General features: G+C 41.9%; 1 non-coding gene across 1 annotated transcript; it reads right to left on the reverse strand.

The window, feature by feature from the left end:
• Positions 1-1,408: 1,408 nt before the first annotated feature.
• On the reverse strand, positions 1,409-1,500 carry trnar-ucu (transfer RNA arginine (anticodon UCU)). Its single transcript is given in 2 exon segments — positions 1,409-1,444; positions 1,464-1,500. It is a non-coding gene; the product is annotated as a tRNA-Arg (tRNA).
• Positions 1,501-16,494: the final 14,994 nt, after the last annotated feature.

Raw genomic sequence — 16,494 nt, forward strand, 5'->3', positions numbered from 1 at the left:
ATCGTTATCGTTTCGATTCCAGTTTTTCTCATAACAGTCAAAATGTCCAAAGAGATAAATTTAACACAGCGCAGGATCAGCGGTATGAAACACGTCATTTTTTTTGCAAACATCACCTCTGTATCTCTATTGAGTGTTGGATATTCACTCAGGGAGTATTTATGGCTGGTCTTAAGTAACTGAGGCATTTCCCAAGGACAGAGCACTCCAAAAAATCATATTATTTTAGAATAAATGCTTTTTTCTCAACGTTGTTTTGCAACTTTTAAATATATATGCACAGACATATACATGCATGCGCACATACATTTATATCTGTGTGGATATATAAATATGCGCATATATGCGCGTGTGTGTGTGAATTCAGGACATTAGTAATGGATAGTCGGCCATTTGAATGTTCTTCCTGTAGAATGTGAGAGCTTAGAGATTACAATAATGTCCCGCAAACGTGATGAAAATGTGCCATAGAAAAATGTGGCGAAAATCGGCTTTATTGTATGCTGCATACGTTTACAGTGGTGTCCTGCGTTGATCACCGGAAATGTTATGTCGCCACTGGGCTGGGATTTTCCTTCGATCGGCTTCACTTCGTCAGGGAATTCGATTCACTGAAATTTTACCAACTTCCATCGGCATATTCATATGACACATCGACCCACACTGCACACAACGACAACAATATTCAGCATACTGCACCCACGAGCACGTGGCATGGTTTTATTAACAGTGAAGACTGAATAATATTATGCAAGGGCAAGTGAATTTCAGTTTAATTGGTAAAGTCACAAGAATCCAGAGTAAGATTCAAAATGTCAGAAATTCACGTTCATTACCTTGGCCAGAATTCCAGCCCAGCAAAGGGGAAATCTGCCCTGAATCCCCTGAATCCATGCAATTGCTTGCTCCATGTATCCACTTTGAAACCCATGTGAAGCAACATTCAGCCTGTAGGAGAACGTGTCAGAACCCTCCGCTGTCTGATCTAAAGCTGAAACAAGAGCTGTCTATTCCAGCTGGAAGGGAAGGGATGTGGAGGTGAGACCAAAATATTTCGTGGCGTTTAATTCATATTGTCCTTATTGTGGTTGTTTAAAAATCTGGACCAGAAATGGCACAGACACAAAGGAGCCCATTGTTAACACTGATCTCGTCCCGCTCCATGATTCAATATCATCATGGCTGACACAACAATTTTGTGTCTTTTTCCAGACTACACACATCATCGTGTTGTGTACTGACTAACACATGTTTATTGGTCTCTATCATAAATAGACATCGAAAATTTAAACTTGTGAGAGGAAAATGTTCCGTTTCAAGACACTTGTTTTTCTGCACGAATATTGTTGGTTTTGCAGATGAGCAGCCGAGTCTGCTCTGACCGCCTTCCAAACCATAGAACAAAATTCGACTCTGATGGGACTCGAACCCACAACCTTTGAATTGCAACCTGAGCAGTGACATAGAAGTCCAACGCGCTATCCATTGCGCCACAGAGCCGCGCCTAGCAGTGCCTTTAAGCACACAAATTTCTCTTTGACCCATTGCGTTCAGGACACCCATCTCACGTCTGTCAGTCCTGGTCACACGTTCCAGTATCTGTTCCTTATCCACGTGTGCTCTGGCTCTTAAAGGGTTCGGCTACAGACTGCTAGAACGTTGTCATGACACGTAGCTTTACCACGTGCTCAGATAATGATTTCCAGATAACCAATGGTGAAAGCATTCTCCCAAATTCTCCTCAAAACATCTCGTCTCCTGTATTTCATTTATGTCACTCTATTCCTTCCAAATACAGGCTGATCACTCTCATACATATATATCCTCTTCATAAAGTTAATCGGTTACTCAAAGAGCTATCTCTGCCCTTCGATAAACATCTTCCAACCTAGTACGTCTACCTTCACAATGGGAATGGTCCAGCCCTTGCCATTCCTGTCATCTCCTCTGAATATCTCATCCTGCAATCAGAAGCTTCCAGCAGACTGGCGATTACAACGGACAAGCAAAGTTCCCTGAAGTAAAGGCAAAAGGTCTGAACAAAATCAGCAGCTCGTGTCCATATCTCATGAGAAAGGAAAGTTAACATTTCGAGTCCAATGATCTGTCTTCGGAACTGATGGGATGGAAGGTTGGGTGAAGAATGTGGAAGAGGGCGGCGGGTTCTAAAATGATTGAACTCGATGTTGGGTCCTAAAATTTGCATGGTCTGTCTGTAGAAAATGAGTTGCAGGTCTTCAAGCTTGTGTTATTCCTTGAAGGAGCATTGCAGCAAACCAGAGACCGGAATAGTGGCCTGGGAACACAGTGTCTAGATGAGAGTGGGGCTAGAATTGTACAGTAATTCAGGCACCATCCGAGGAGCAGTAAAATCGACGTTTCGGGCAACAGCCCTTCTTCAGGAATACAGGCAAAGAGCCTGAAAGGTGGGAAAACAGTGCAATGTGAAGTTACAGGAGACTGGAAGATCCGGATAGTTTTTGTTGATTCTGGACAGAATGCAAGTGGTCTCAGTTTTGTCACCGACTCTGTCTTCCTCTCTCCATTGCAGAGAGATCACATTCTGAGCAGGAAATACAGTTGCCTCTATTGAACGAAATGCAGACAAATCTCTGGAGGATGTGACTGGAAGCTTCCACAGTGAGGAGAGATATCAGAAACCAGCAGGAAATGTACCTTACAACATAGAGCGTTACAATGCAGTGCAGGCACTTTGGCCCTCGCTGTAGCCGGGACCTGTAAAAATAATGTGATGCCCATTGTAATGGAAAATTAGCATTTATTTCGAAACCAATAAAACTACAGGGAAACAAAGAAGTAAGAACCTGACTTTGCAGAGGCAAGTATTGCAGACAGAAAGAAAAAAAAGTAAAGTTAAACCGAACTATTAGCAGACTTACAAGGTCAGTAAAGTACCATATCACCAGACAAGGAATGGGAAAAAAAACAACTCCGTATCTGGAAAGGAACTCGAATGTTTCAGGTCCCTGACACTGAGGTGTTGATAAGAAGAAGCGAATTCTATTATCAAGGGAAAATGTATTATATGTGGAAGGTGCACCAGTTACCTTTTTGTTAGATACAGGGGCAACATATTCAGTCCTTAAATCTAGGCAGTTGAGAGAGTCGACGCAATGGATGCATCAGGATTCGTGACGTGAGAGAGATTAACTGCACCCCTATTGTGTGAAACCAGTAATGGTAAAACATTCCAATTCTAATTTCATTTCTCGGAATTCTGTCTTTAAATCTGATGGCTGGCGATCTCATAGTGAGGCTGGGATCGGATTAGCGCAGTACCCCGACAGGCTTGCAGGTAATACAAAAAGAAGATTTACCAGCGAAGGCTGTAAAATCCAACTCACGACCCCTGATGCATGGCTATGTGTGATGATTACCCAGAGAGCCATAAGTTCAGTGAGCGATTCGCTCGCCCAGGTAGCAAGTAACCATGTTAATCCCAAAAACACCCATTTACATGCTGGAGATATGAGGCACTGCTCAGCACGCATACGCCTCATGGACTTTAAAAATCATATGAGAAGGATTGGTTTAGGAGAATGTTTGAACCTGGTCAATTACTATTGTGCGAATTTTATTAGAACGATCACAGATGTGCAGTCAATGTAAACTTATCCAAAATATCTGTGACGGCAAGTAGACCGTATCTTTTTGATGTGGAACGCTCCTTTCCTCAAATACCATTGGCGAACAGATCCAGTGACAGGTGGCAGGATTTGGGACCATGGGTACTACTCGCACAAAAAAACGAAAGCTTGTGTCTTCAGGGACGATGTGCATATCTGCTTCAATGCAGATATAAGGACATATATGGAGAAACTAAATTGGCTAACTGAGGCAGATAGGGCAGTCCAGGAAACCCCCGCCAAGAGGGTAGCCTAGCGTAGAGCTGTGGTAGATCCCTGCCCCCAAGATTAAGAAGGCTCGCTACTGAGTGCAAGGCAAAAGGCAAACGTGATGTGAGGTTCATACGAAGCTGTGAAACCAAAAGAATAATCCCGAAGTCTCAGTATCGTCCTTGCAGAACATAAGACTCGTTCAAACCTGAGGTTGGAAAAGGAATTATTCCAGTCTTTGAATCCCTCCTGAAGGGTGAAGTGATAATTCCCTGTGAATAATCACCGGTGAGAGCCCCCATTTTTCCAGTCAAAAAGGCAAACATTCCAGGTGAATCGGGGAAATGGAGGTTTGTTCAAGACCTGCACGTAGTCAATTATGCTGTTGTTCCGCCCGCCCCAAATGTTCCTAATCCTTGTACTATATTAGCTCAAATTCCACCGGACAGTAAATGGTTGTCTACTTTGGATTTAGCAATTGCCTTCTTTAGTGTACCAGTACACCCAGAAAGTCAATTCTGGTTCACTTTTCCACTCAAAGGCAAATCGTACACATTCAGGTGAATGGTCTCTTTCCAGTATGAACTCGCTTGTATTTCAGCAGATTGCCGGAATCAATTAATTATTTCAAATCTCTGCAGACGAATGGTCTCTCCACTTTGTGAACTCACTGGTGCCTCAGCAGACTGAATGACTGAAAGAATCCTTTGCCATTCTCAGAACAGGCGAACGGCCTCTCTCCACTGAGTTCGCAGATGTAAAGTAAGATCAAATGACGTCCAGAACCCATTCCCTCTGAGAGAGCACTTGAATGGTTTCTCGTCAGCGTGAATACGTTGATCGTACAGCAGTTCGTGAGGCCTTTCAATGCCTTTTTCATACGCTGGGCCATTAAATGGTTTCTTGTCCGTGTAAACCCACTGGCGAGTCAGCAATTTAGAGAACTGAGCAACTCCCTTTCCACACTCAGAACAGTTGAATGGCTTTCCCCCGGTGTGGTTGCTCTGATGAATCTTCAGGGCAGACAAGTAATTGAATCGTCATCACATTTTCACAGTTTCTCTCCAGCGTCCCTCCAATTATGCCTCGATAATTCAGATAGTGAATACTTTCACCCCACTGTGAATTTAGCTTTCTGCTCTCCCTTTCAAAGGCCGGTAAGGTCAGGCTACATGGAACAAAACAGCTCCTTCAAATTCTGATGTAATGCTTCGTTTCAGTTTCCCAACAGCAAATCCTCATCCACTCTAATAAATCCAGAAATATCTCAGTAAGGGAGAATCCTCAGAACACCAAAGCATATGATTTTCATTCTTCGTCGGATGTGGGTATTCCAGAACAGGTCAGCATTTATTGTTCATTCCTGATTTGACTGGATAAGGTGATGATGAGCTTCCATCTTGAACCCTCGTTTCTGTGTGCTGTCGGAAGATCCAAATTATAGGTAAGTGCAATCCACAATTTTGACCCAGTGATTCTGGAGTAATGGCAATATATTTCCAGATCATAATGGTTAGTGGGTTGTAGGTCTTTCCTATCTGTCTAATGCCCTTTTCCTTTTAGATGCACGCAGTTGTGAGTTTGTAATGTACTTTTGATGGAGTCTTGATGAATATCTGCAGTGCATCCAGTGTATGATGCAGATTGCATGTCTGAGCATTTGGTTATGGTGAATGGATGTTTGTCGATGTTTTATTAGTTACGTGTTGCTGCTCAATTCAGCTACTCTGTTCTGGACAGTGTTAAGCTTTTCAATATTGTTACAACTGCAGGAAGGAATCCTCAAGAAGGTTGGGATTTAAATATCTCTTGCTACTCAGATGCTGTCTAATATGTTGTGCTTCTCCTGTGCATTGTTTCTTTCACACTGCAATCATCCAGGCGAAAAGGAACTATCCCATCATGTCTCATACTGTATTGTAAAGTAGTAAACAGTTGGTAGGGAAAGAAGAAAAGAAAGAAGAACATTTGGTCAATGAGGTGAATAACGCTCTCGCTCTGAGTGTGAATAGCTGTTAATGGAGTCTGCCAGTGACAAATCATCGGTGGCGTTTAATTGCAGGCTATGTGTTAGACAGGCTTTAGGAGTCAAGAAAATCTCTGACTATGACCTGCTCTTGTGGCCACAATGATATATGGCTGCTAAAGTTAGCTTCTCAAAGACATTGTGACTTTCACTGCACCAATGAAGGACTTTGGACCCATCTTGCAAACGTCCATCATGAAGTAACGATCCATTTTCATCCCATTATTTTTCAGAAATTGGTCTGGAGCCTTTAGCACTCTGGTACTCCAAGCGATCAACGAAATATTTTCCTCATTCCACCACCTCCAGCGAAATGCTATTACCAAATATATATCCCCCTCCCCGCCCTTGTCCGCCTTCCCCAGCAACCATTCCCTCCGGGGCATCGTGGTGCACTGCAGCTTCACTCTCAACACCTCCCCCAACAGCTCCATGGAAGCTTTCCCTGAAATCGCGGAATATGTGACACATACATTCATAGAACATGAGAACGAGGAGCAAGGCTTTGCTGTAAAGACCTTAAAGACTGATTCGCCTTTCATTCAGCTCATGCCTGATCTTTCCATGGACACACATCCACTTAACCAAACTCTGAAGGTAATCTTTACTTCCTTTATTATTAAAAAAACAGCCCTAGCTTAAAAAATATTGATTGATGTAGCATCAACTACATTGTTGGGCAAGCATTCCATCGAGGAACAAACCTCTTGTTGAAGAAATTCCTTCTCAATTCAGTCCTATATCTCGTTCTAATCTGGAGGCTGTGCCCTCCTGCCCTAGTTTCATCTGCTAATAGAAGCATGCTCTCGACTTCTATCTCACACATGACCTTCATAATCTTATATGTTTCCATAAGATCCGGCCTCATTCTTCTGAATTTTCGAAAGAAGCCTATTCCATATAGTCTCCTGTCATCAGCGAACAGCTTCAAATCCGGAATTCCATCTGCCAGAATATTTCCCATTAACCCAATATTTCAATGTTCCTCTACAGATTTTCACAGTCCTCAACACACTTTGCTCTGCTACTCACCTTTGTGTCAATTGCAGACATTGACACGATGTGCATGACTCCAAAATCCAAATCATCCATATAAATTGTAAGTAATTGCGGTCCCAGAACCAATCCCTGAGGAACATCGTTGATGCTGAATAATATAGCACTCATTTATCCATGCTCTGCGCTTCCTGTTGAGAAACAATCCTCAATTCATGCTCATACTTTACCCTTAACAGCATGCATCCGTTTGCTGTCAGCCCTTGAACAGCACCTTGTCGAGGCCATTTTGAAAATCTAAGTACATCAATTCATTGGGTCCCGTTGTACACCATGCTCGTAATGCCATCATAGAATTAGAAAAGATTTTGCTGGAATGACCTGCTCTTCATTAACCCAGGCGACATCTGTCAAATTTCTACCGAGATGCCCCGCTATTTCTTCCTGGATAATAGACTCAAGATATTTCTGCACTACAGACGTTAAACAAATTGGTCTATCATGTTGGAGAATGGGTCTGGGTGGGTTGCACTTTGGTGGTCGGTGTGGACTTGTTGGGCCCAAGGGCCTGCTTTGATATTGTAAGTAATCTGATCTAATTCCTCGTATTTTGTCTGCATCACTTTAAAAAGAGTGACGTCAGATGTGTGTTTTCCAATCTGCTGGGACTGCCCCAGAGATCAACGAATTTTGTAAAAATACCGCAAGCACAGTTCTTTTTAACATACCATTGTGTTTAGCAACCTGCGATGCATTCCATCAGATCCTGGAGACGTAACCATCCTTTGCAATATTAGCTTCAACACTAGTTCTTCTGTTATAATGACTGTTGCCAGGTCGTCAACAAACTTCATCTCTTTGTCAATTACTGGAAAGTTATTAATATCCGCCACTCTGAAAACCGATGCAAATGCCCGATCAATACCATAGCTATTTCCGCATATCCCATAGTAAATGTCCCTTCTTATCCACGAGAGGGTCAACGTTTACTTTTGCCTCTCTTTTTCATTTTATGTTTTAATAGAAACCTCTGCTATCGATCTTTATATTCTGTGATATTTTTAATGACATGTTCTTTCTCACACTTTTCTGCATTAAATTCCATTTCCCTACTCTGAGCAAAGTTCTGCTGCATACCTGTGTCCCAATGTTACCTGCAATATCCTTCAGCACTATGCACAACTGTACCGAACGTCGTGTTTACTAACCCATCCTTCTCCACCCCATCCACGTCGTTTACAAAAAATGACAAAAAACAGTGAACCCAAAACAGATCGTTGCAATACACCACAATCAACAGAATTCCAGGATGATGTTTTGCCATCACGTAACACACTCTGTCTTCTTTCAGCTGGCTAATTTCTGATCCAAAGCACGACATCCTCCTCATCCCATGCCTCAGTATTTTGCGCAGTCACCTGCCATGGCGAAATTTCTCAAACGGATAACTGAAATCCAAACGTGCATTACATGAACAGCTTTAACCTCATACATCTGTATAGTCACCTGGCAGGTTTTGACAAGAGTTGTAGCTCAGTTTTAGCTTCCAGATGAAGATTTCCTCACTGAGATGGAAGGTTCATTTCCAGACGTTTCGTTACCCTCCTGGGTAATATCTCCAGTGTGCCTTCGGGTGACCGACTGCTCATGATTTCTGCTTTCTATTTATATGCTTGCGGTTCTTTGGGCTGGTGATGTCATTTCCTGTAATGATATCATTTCCTATTCTGTAAATGGAGTCTAGCTCGATGTGATTTTGATGGATTTCCAGTTGGAATGCCATGCTTCTCGGAATTATCGTGTGTGTATCTGTTTCACTTGTGATCGGTTGGATGCGTTGTCCAAGTCAAAGTGGTGCCTTTCCTGATCTGTATGTAAGGATACCAGTGAGAGAGGGTCACGTTGTATTGTGGCTAGTTGATGTTCATGTATCCTGCTGGCTCGTTTTCTGCCTATGTGTCCATATGCAAAAACTGATGTAATTTACAAAATACCATGCAAGAACTGTAACAAATGTTGCATTAGATAAACACTACATTCGCCTGAGACAACACGTCCATCCGAGGACAAGCCAAACAGCTACATGCAGGAGAATTAATTGAAGCATGGCATTCCAACCAGAACTCTATCGACAAACATTTCGAATTCGACGCCATCGACTACACCCTGAGAAAAAAGAACTGATAATGACATCACCACCGGAAATGACATCACCAACCCAAAGAAACCCAAACATTTCATTGGAAAGCAGGAATCATGAACAGTGCTTCGCCTGGAGACCCACTGAAATTGTTACCTAGTAGGGTGATGAAACGCCTGGAAATGAACTTTCCAATTCAGTGAGCAAACCGACATCCAGTTTAATGACCTATTCAAAGAACTCGAAAATGTTTGAGTCTCGTCCACCCATTCACAAAACCGGCTTGACTTTCCCTCATAAATTTATTCCAATCGAGATGATTACAAATCTTATCTCATGGAACTTTTCCAACACTTTACCCACAACCGACGGAAGAGTCAATGGTCTATAATTTCCAGGGTTTTCTCTACTCCCTTTTTTTAATGAGAGAGCAACTTTTATTATCCTGTAGTTTCTGGTACTCTCACTTTGGACATTGACAACATGAAGATCAAAGTAGAGGGCTTGGAAATCGGATTCTTAGCTTCCCAGAGAATCCTAGGATAAATCCGATCCGGCCCAGGGGAATTTATATATGTTCACATTTTCAGAGCTTGTAACGCCTTGTCTTTGGGAACTTTAACCCTATCTCGGATAGTAGCCTGTTCACAGTATTGTCCTCGACAACATTTTGTTTTCCCAGTGCGAATCCTGACTAAAGACATTGCTTTCGCGCTTCCCCCATCGCTTCTGACTCCACGCACTATTTACCACGACCGTCCTTCATTGGCCATATTTTATTCCGTTCATTCTTTTAGCCCTCACATACCGATGGAAAGCTTTAGGATTTTCCCTTATACTATCTGTCAACAAATTCTCATTTCCCTCCTGGCTCATCTTCAGTCTCTCTTCCGGTCTTTCCTGTTTAACTTGTAACTCTCAATCTCCTTAACTGAGCATTCACATCTCATGGGAACAGAAGCCTTCTTCATCTCAACAAGAGATTCAACGTCCTCAGTAGTCATGATTCCTGCGCTTGACAATTTCCTCCCTCTCTGCCAGGTATATACTTATCAAAGACACACAGAACCTGCTCCTTGAATAAGCTGCATATTTCTATTCTGCCCATTCCGTGCCGTTTCTCTGCCCAACCTATGAATGGGTAATCTTATCTAATCGAATTGCAATTTTCTTTCCCCCAGCAATAGTACTTGCAGTCCGGTGTATACCTATACTTTCAAAATCTAAAGTAAACATAACTGAATGTTGGTAACTATCAGCAAAGTGCTCATCTTTCGCCAAATCTAACATCTTGCCGTGTTCATTTCCCAGCACTAAATCTAATTTAACCTCTCCCCTTGTTGGCCTGTTCCATTACACATTATTTAAGGAATCTATTGCCGATACACTCAAGGCTACCGTGACTGAGCTCCTTCATCTGATCGACATGTTGATTAAATTCCCGCATGATAATTGCCATACCATTTTCTTATTTGTTATTTATGTCTTTGTTTACTGCCCTCCCCAATGTGATCTTAAAATTTGGAGGCGGATTGACTCCAACAATCAGTGACATTTTCTTCTTAGAACTTCTGATTTCCTCCCAAATGGATTCAAACCCATTCTCCATAGAACCTATATCATCTGTCAGCATCGGTCTGAGGTTGTCCTTCAAAGTTTCAGTTTCACCACCTTCCTTACCATCCTTTCTGTCCTTCCAAATTGTCTCATACCAGTGAATATATACCTCCCAGTCTTGACTATGTTGTCGCCATGTCTCTGCAATGTGTATTAAATCGTATTCATTTGTGATGATTTATGCCGTTATATCTCCAACCTTCTTCCAAAAAGTACGAGTATTCAGGTATAGTGCCTTTATGGTCGCATTCTTACACATTGATTAAAAACATCTATAATAATATCTTCTGCGGTATCCTTCCTTCTTGCTTCTTGCTTCTCCTCACTTGTCCATTTCTGACCTCCATACTTAGTACACAAGTGCTCAAATACACCTTCCAGGTGAAGCAATACTTTCCCTACACTTCGCACAATCTAGTCTACAGCTCATATTGTGGTCGCCACTACCTTGGGAAACGAAGTGTTTTGCAGAATGCCAAGTTCTATCGCCAAAAGTGTCCCTCAGCGTTCAGTTCACTGCTCCTTTAGCACAGAACTATGTTTCCTAGCGAACGTCTTTATCTCAGTCTTACTGCAGTGTTGCACCATAGCTTAGCACATGCTGAATAAGCAGCAGATCATTTTCTGCTTGAGGACCCCACGACCCTCCAGATCAATTTCAGTCATTTTAGAGGCCTGAAGTTTCCCATGTGTTGGCCCCCGACACACTCACCAGGCCTAGTCACACACTACCTTTGGTTTGTCATAAACAGTCTCTGTGAACAGTTGTTTATGCTCCAAACAGATCATTATCAATTCGTATGTTCAGCTGCTCGTCTCTCTCTTTCGGCTCTATCCCGACATCTCGTTTCCTCCTAATTACTGCGACTCCACATATCTTCTGCATATAGACTGAAGTTTTCCTGGAAACCATCAGTGCCAAGGACGGGGTCACTGGACCGAAAATGTTAACTCTGATTTCTCTTTCCAGCATCTTTTGGTCTTGCACATGAGGAAGCTTGATACCGTGCTTCTGTAATGACCCCCTGCACATAAGACAGAACGGTTTTAATCCTGAAAGTTTCTCTTGTTGATGAATCCCATTACAATGTGAGCCACTGGCATCGACCTCGTAGGTCAATGAAAATAGAAATCATGTGCTTAGGATTTGTGCTGCAGCTCTGTTCTGGATATGATAAGCAACAGAGATCAACATCTCCGTCATGTCAGATGTGAATAGATAGGAATCTCCAGAAGAGTTGGAATTAACTAAATGTTTTTCAGTTGGAGAAAATTCAACCATTTCTCCCTGCAATAGACTGTGGCTATCAAATCAGAATATTTCATAACCACTAATGCTTAATACTGCGTTTTCGAGTTAAAATATCTGAACGATCTTTCTCCAGAGTGACAGTACAGGCGTGTCAGCAAATGGAATGATTGACTGAATCACGTTAATTGTTCACCGGGTGAACAGTCCTCTTGTGGTGAGATATAGAGGCAGAATGCAGGAGGAGGGATGGAAAGGTTCTTAAGCAGTTTTACATAGGGACTGAGGAAGTGTTCGTGGTTCTTCCGGATTGAAGTGGGCATACTCCCAATTCAGAACGGACTTGTATCTTATGTTCCTCTCTGTGTCAAGGGAAGAAATTGCAGGTGTTCTGAGCAATGGTTTACTTTCATTTTGGGTTTGTGGTCGACTGTACTAACGCAGGATTGGGAGAGATAAACCAGAGAATCACACAGCAGTGAGTCTCACATCAGTGGAAGGGAGCCTTTTGGAGCAAACCTTGAAGGAGAGAGGTAACTGCCACTTCACCAGGCAAGGTTTCATCAGGGAGAGTCATCACGGTTTTGTGACAGATGTCATGACTAACAGATTGGATTAATTACATTTTATTGGCAAGTGATCAGGTTTTTGTTACGATGGTAGCGAAGTTGATGTTGTTTGTGTGGATTCCAACAGAGCCTTAAACACGACACCACTCTGAAGACTGGTTAGAGGATATAAGTGAAAAGGGATTTAAGGTCCCCTTGCAGTTGGATACAAACTTAAATTGGTGGTGGTTAGAGATACAGGATGGTGTTTGAAGGCTGTTTGTGTGACTGGAACTGATATTCAATGGTGTAACACAAGGATGAATGCTGGGTCCCATGTCGTTTGAGAATGTGTGGAAAGAATATAGAACATGTCAGGAGGAAATGATAAACAGAGTTGTCAATGATACGAATATTAGCAAAGTGGTTAATAGTGAGGAAGATCCTTTTAGGAAGAAGGAGCACAGAAATGGATTTACCAAATGTCAACTTCAGAGAGGGGATGTTGTAAGTAACCATGAAAAACATGAGGTGGTGCACATTGGAAGTAAAACGTAAACATATTACTCAATGATTAACAGGACACGAGGAAACCCACAGGAACAGAGAGACTTTGCATGTTGGTCCACATATCCGTGAAGGCAGCAGAACATATTGACAATCACAACTTTACCAGTCAATGCAAAATTTATAAAAGCAGATAAAGTGGTGCCACAAGGAGACAATGTGGTGAAGAAAGTACTTGGCACGCTTTTCGTAATTCATCAGAAAGTTGATTATCCAAGTTGGAATGTCATGTTGTGGCGAAATGGAGCATGAATGAGATCACATTTAGAATACTGTTTACAATTATGGTCAACTTCTACAGAAAGCATTTTCTGAAAATTAAAATTGTGCACAGATGATTTACAAGGATGTTGCGGGGAGCCGAGGGCTTGAGATAAGCATGGAGATGGGATCAGCAGGGGCATTTTAGCTGGAATGTTCCAGGCAGCGCGTCACGTTCTCACCGTTTATAAAATCATGAGGGGCATGGATCGACAACTGGCCTAAATCGTTTGCCCATGATGGTGAAGTTCAAAACTAGAGGGCACAGGTTTTAGGTGACAGGCACTGAGACACACTAAACAACGTATAGAGAGTGACAGAATGATGGTTAATTACCAACAGGCATTGGTTAAGATCAGTCTTCGGTTTTAAAAAGAAGCATTTTCTTAGTGAAAGCAGTTTGGTAGATAAGTAGTGAATGGAACATTAGGGGTACTAAAATTGAGTGATGTACCGATGAGTAAGTGAGTGGGTAAAATATTGTTCAATGCACTATGAAATGGAGAATGCCATATTTGTAAGGAACAATCAATAAAGATCTTGTAAATTAAATGTTATGTTACAGGACAATGACATACTCACCTAAATGGCTGTGCTGGGATATGAGTCACATTGACTTTTCTGCAGAAACATCAACTGTTTCGGAAGTCAAAATGATAGTTTTCGTCTGTTCAGCAGTGGCGAAGCCAATATATGTTCCACCATTCCTATCAGAACCTGACACAATGAGCATGCAATGCCTGATCAAAACATTCCGGTTGATGAAACTCGTTTTCCTTTGAGAAACAGAATGTAGCAGTTATTCAACTGCAGATTTCTCTTTTCCTTTACCAACTTTATATTCAAACATTCAGTTACACTGACAGAATGCTGAATTCTGTAGCATTTTTTCCCCTCAGATTTTCAGCCTCTGCAGTGTTCTTTTCTTTAGTGATCTGAATGACCTGATATTTATGGGGAAAAGAATGTTGCAGTTTGTCTCGCATGTGACAGAAGAATCAAATGAGTGGTGACAGGTGCATCTTAATTTTCTAAAGAAGTTGAGTGGAGGTGATGTCGAGTTAAAAGCGTGGATCTGGAAAAGTACACCTGGTAAGGCAGCATCCGTGGAGTAGGAAATCGATATTTCGTGCATAAGTTCTTCGCCAGGTATGTTCGAAACATTGACATTCCTGTTCCTCAGATGTTGCCTAACCACTGTGCTTTCTAGCGTGATCCTTCCTGACTACAATCTCTCGCACCTGCAATTTTCGCCTTCTACTTAGGTCGGGGTAGTGTCGGATACTGTTCCTGAGATGTAACAACATGTTCGTAATGATAGTTTGGATATGCAGTTGGAAGCTCATCACTGATGTAAATCATTCTCTACCTCCCAAACTGCCAAGCACATGCAGGTCCTGCGCCTCCTTTGTTGACATTCCCTAAACACCTGACGCCTGAAAGAAGAAGGCCTCATCTTCGCTTGGGACTTTGATGCCACATGGGGTCACCAGTTTTCTCATTCGCCCTTCCCTCACATTATTCTAGTTTCATGACTCCAACTCAGCATTGCCCTCATGACCTGCACGTCACCTTTCCAACCTAGACGTTGCATCTCCTGTCAGAACTCGTATCTTATTTTCCACCTTTATCTACTCATCGCATTCTCAGCTATCAGGCCCCCAAATCCCCAAACGGCCCATTTATCTCTCAGTCCCTATGGCCAAAACCACATTTCTGATGCGGTGTTAATGCCCGAAACATCAATTCTCCCACTCCTCGCATGCTGTCTGAACAATTGTGTTTTCCACCGCCACACTGTCCACTCTGAATTCTGGCATCTGCAGTTCTCACTTTCTCCACGGTGCAGTATTCTGTAAAAGACACATTATTGGAAAAGTGCAGTTTCTGAGTCTTTCTAAGTTGTTAATTTCATTTGCTCAATCGGCTCTAGATGGAGTATTGAGTGTCTTTCTGCAATTATCATTACAGCAGGGATGTGACAGCACTGGAAACTCTCCAGACCAGATTTACCAGGATATTGTCTGTTTGAAGAATTTCAGTTATGAAGATGGTTTGGATGGACTGCGCTGTCACAAAGATGTTCTCTTTTTAAAAAAAAACGAGCTGTACTTTTTCTCAAGGATAATGTGTCTTGATTTTTTTTAATCAAAGTCATTGTAAATCAGTTCAGGCTCCGAATCAGATGAAGTGTAACAGTGTAAAGTGTAATTATTCGCTGTGAGGCCTTTCGTTTCCCCATCACCAGATGAGGCTTGAGGACAAAGACTTTATGCTTTTGAAATCAACTGTATAATGGTAAAAGAGTGGTCATTCTGGAATGCTGAATTCCGGTTTTTAGATCCTGCTGCAGTGGTGCACTAACTAATAACTTTTCTGCTTCTGCCGTTCTAATTTTTACCCGTAAGCTTCTGTTCCATTGTTACTGTGTTTAAGGTGCTTGTTTTTTCGGAATGTAATGTACTTTCAGAACAGCATAATTCAGTCGACTTTGGATAGACTAAGTTCTGTGGGTTTTCTACGTTCTGTTTCTTTTTTATTTATCTATCCGTCATTTTGTGAATATATTTTGTAATTAGCTAATTGGGTAATTATTACTGTACACTTAACGAAAAAGAATATAATGTTGCGATCTGGGTTGTCTGCTTTATAACTTTTTGAATGGTTTAGCCTTGCCCATAACAAATTGCAAGATAGTTGATGGATTAAAAGAGCAACCGATATGTTCTTGCGTCTTTATTTGGGGTGTTGATTTGGATTGTCGTCGACAGTTCTTGGGAAAGTAATGTCTCATTTAGGTACAAAGTGTTGTCTGGCTATGGACGATGTAAAGTTGGCAGTTTTACAAAAAACTAATTCATGTCAGGCTTCTGGAATAAGCAGAATTGCTGGGGTTGTATCTGCCTCTTTCTGTAAGGAAAGGAGAGGTCATTCCCCGCAGTAGCTCAGCATTTAACCCAGCTGGAAAATTCATGAGAATCTGCAGAGATGTTTAAACGTTAGTTGAATATGAAGCAGCTTGAGTTAGACGCGAGAGATAAAGAAAAAACACCAGATTTCAAGCAGTTTCAGGTACGATTCGAAGAAGAGAGAGCAGCAGAGTCGGGAGAAAGGGAGACAGAGTTTGAACTTCAGAAATCGGCAATTATTAAAGGAATTCACATTAAAACGCTGGAGATAAATGCTGAAGATAAGATTACTCTGGAAGAGCATATTGTTAAAACGACAAGGAT

This window comes from Hemiscyllium ocellatum, unplaced genomic scaffold, assembly GCF_020745735.1.
Source record: "Hemiscyllium ocellatum isolate sHemOce1 unplaced genomic scaffold, sHemOce1.pat.X.cur. scaffold_439_pat_ctg1, whole genome shotgun sequence".
NCBI classification, from domain to species: domain Eukaryota; kingdom Metazoa; phylum Chordata; class Chondrichthyes; order Orectolobiformes; family Hemiscylliidae; genus Hemiscyllium; species Hemiscyllium ocellatum.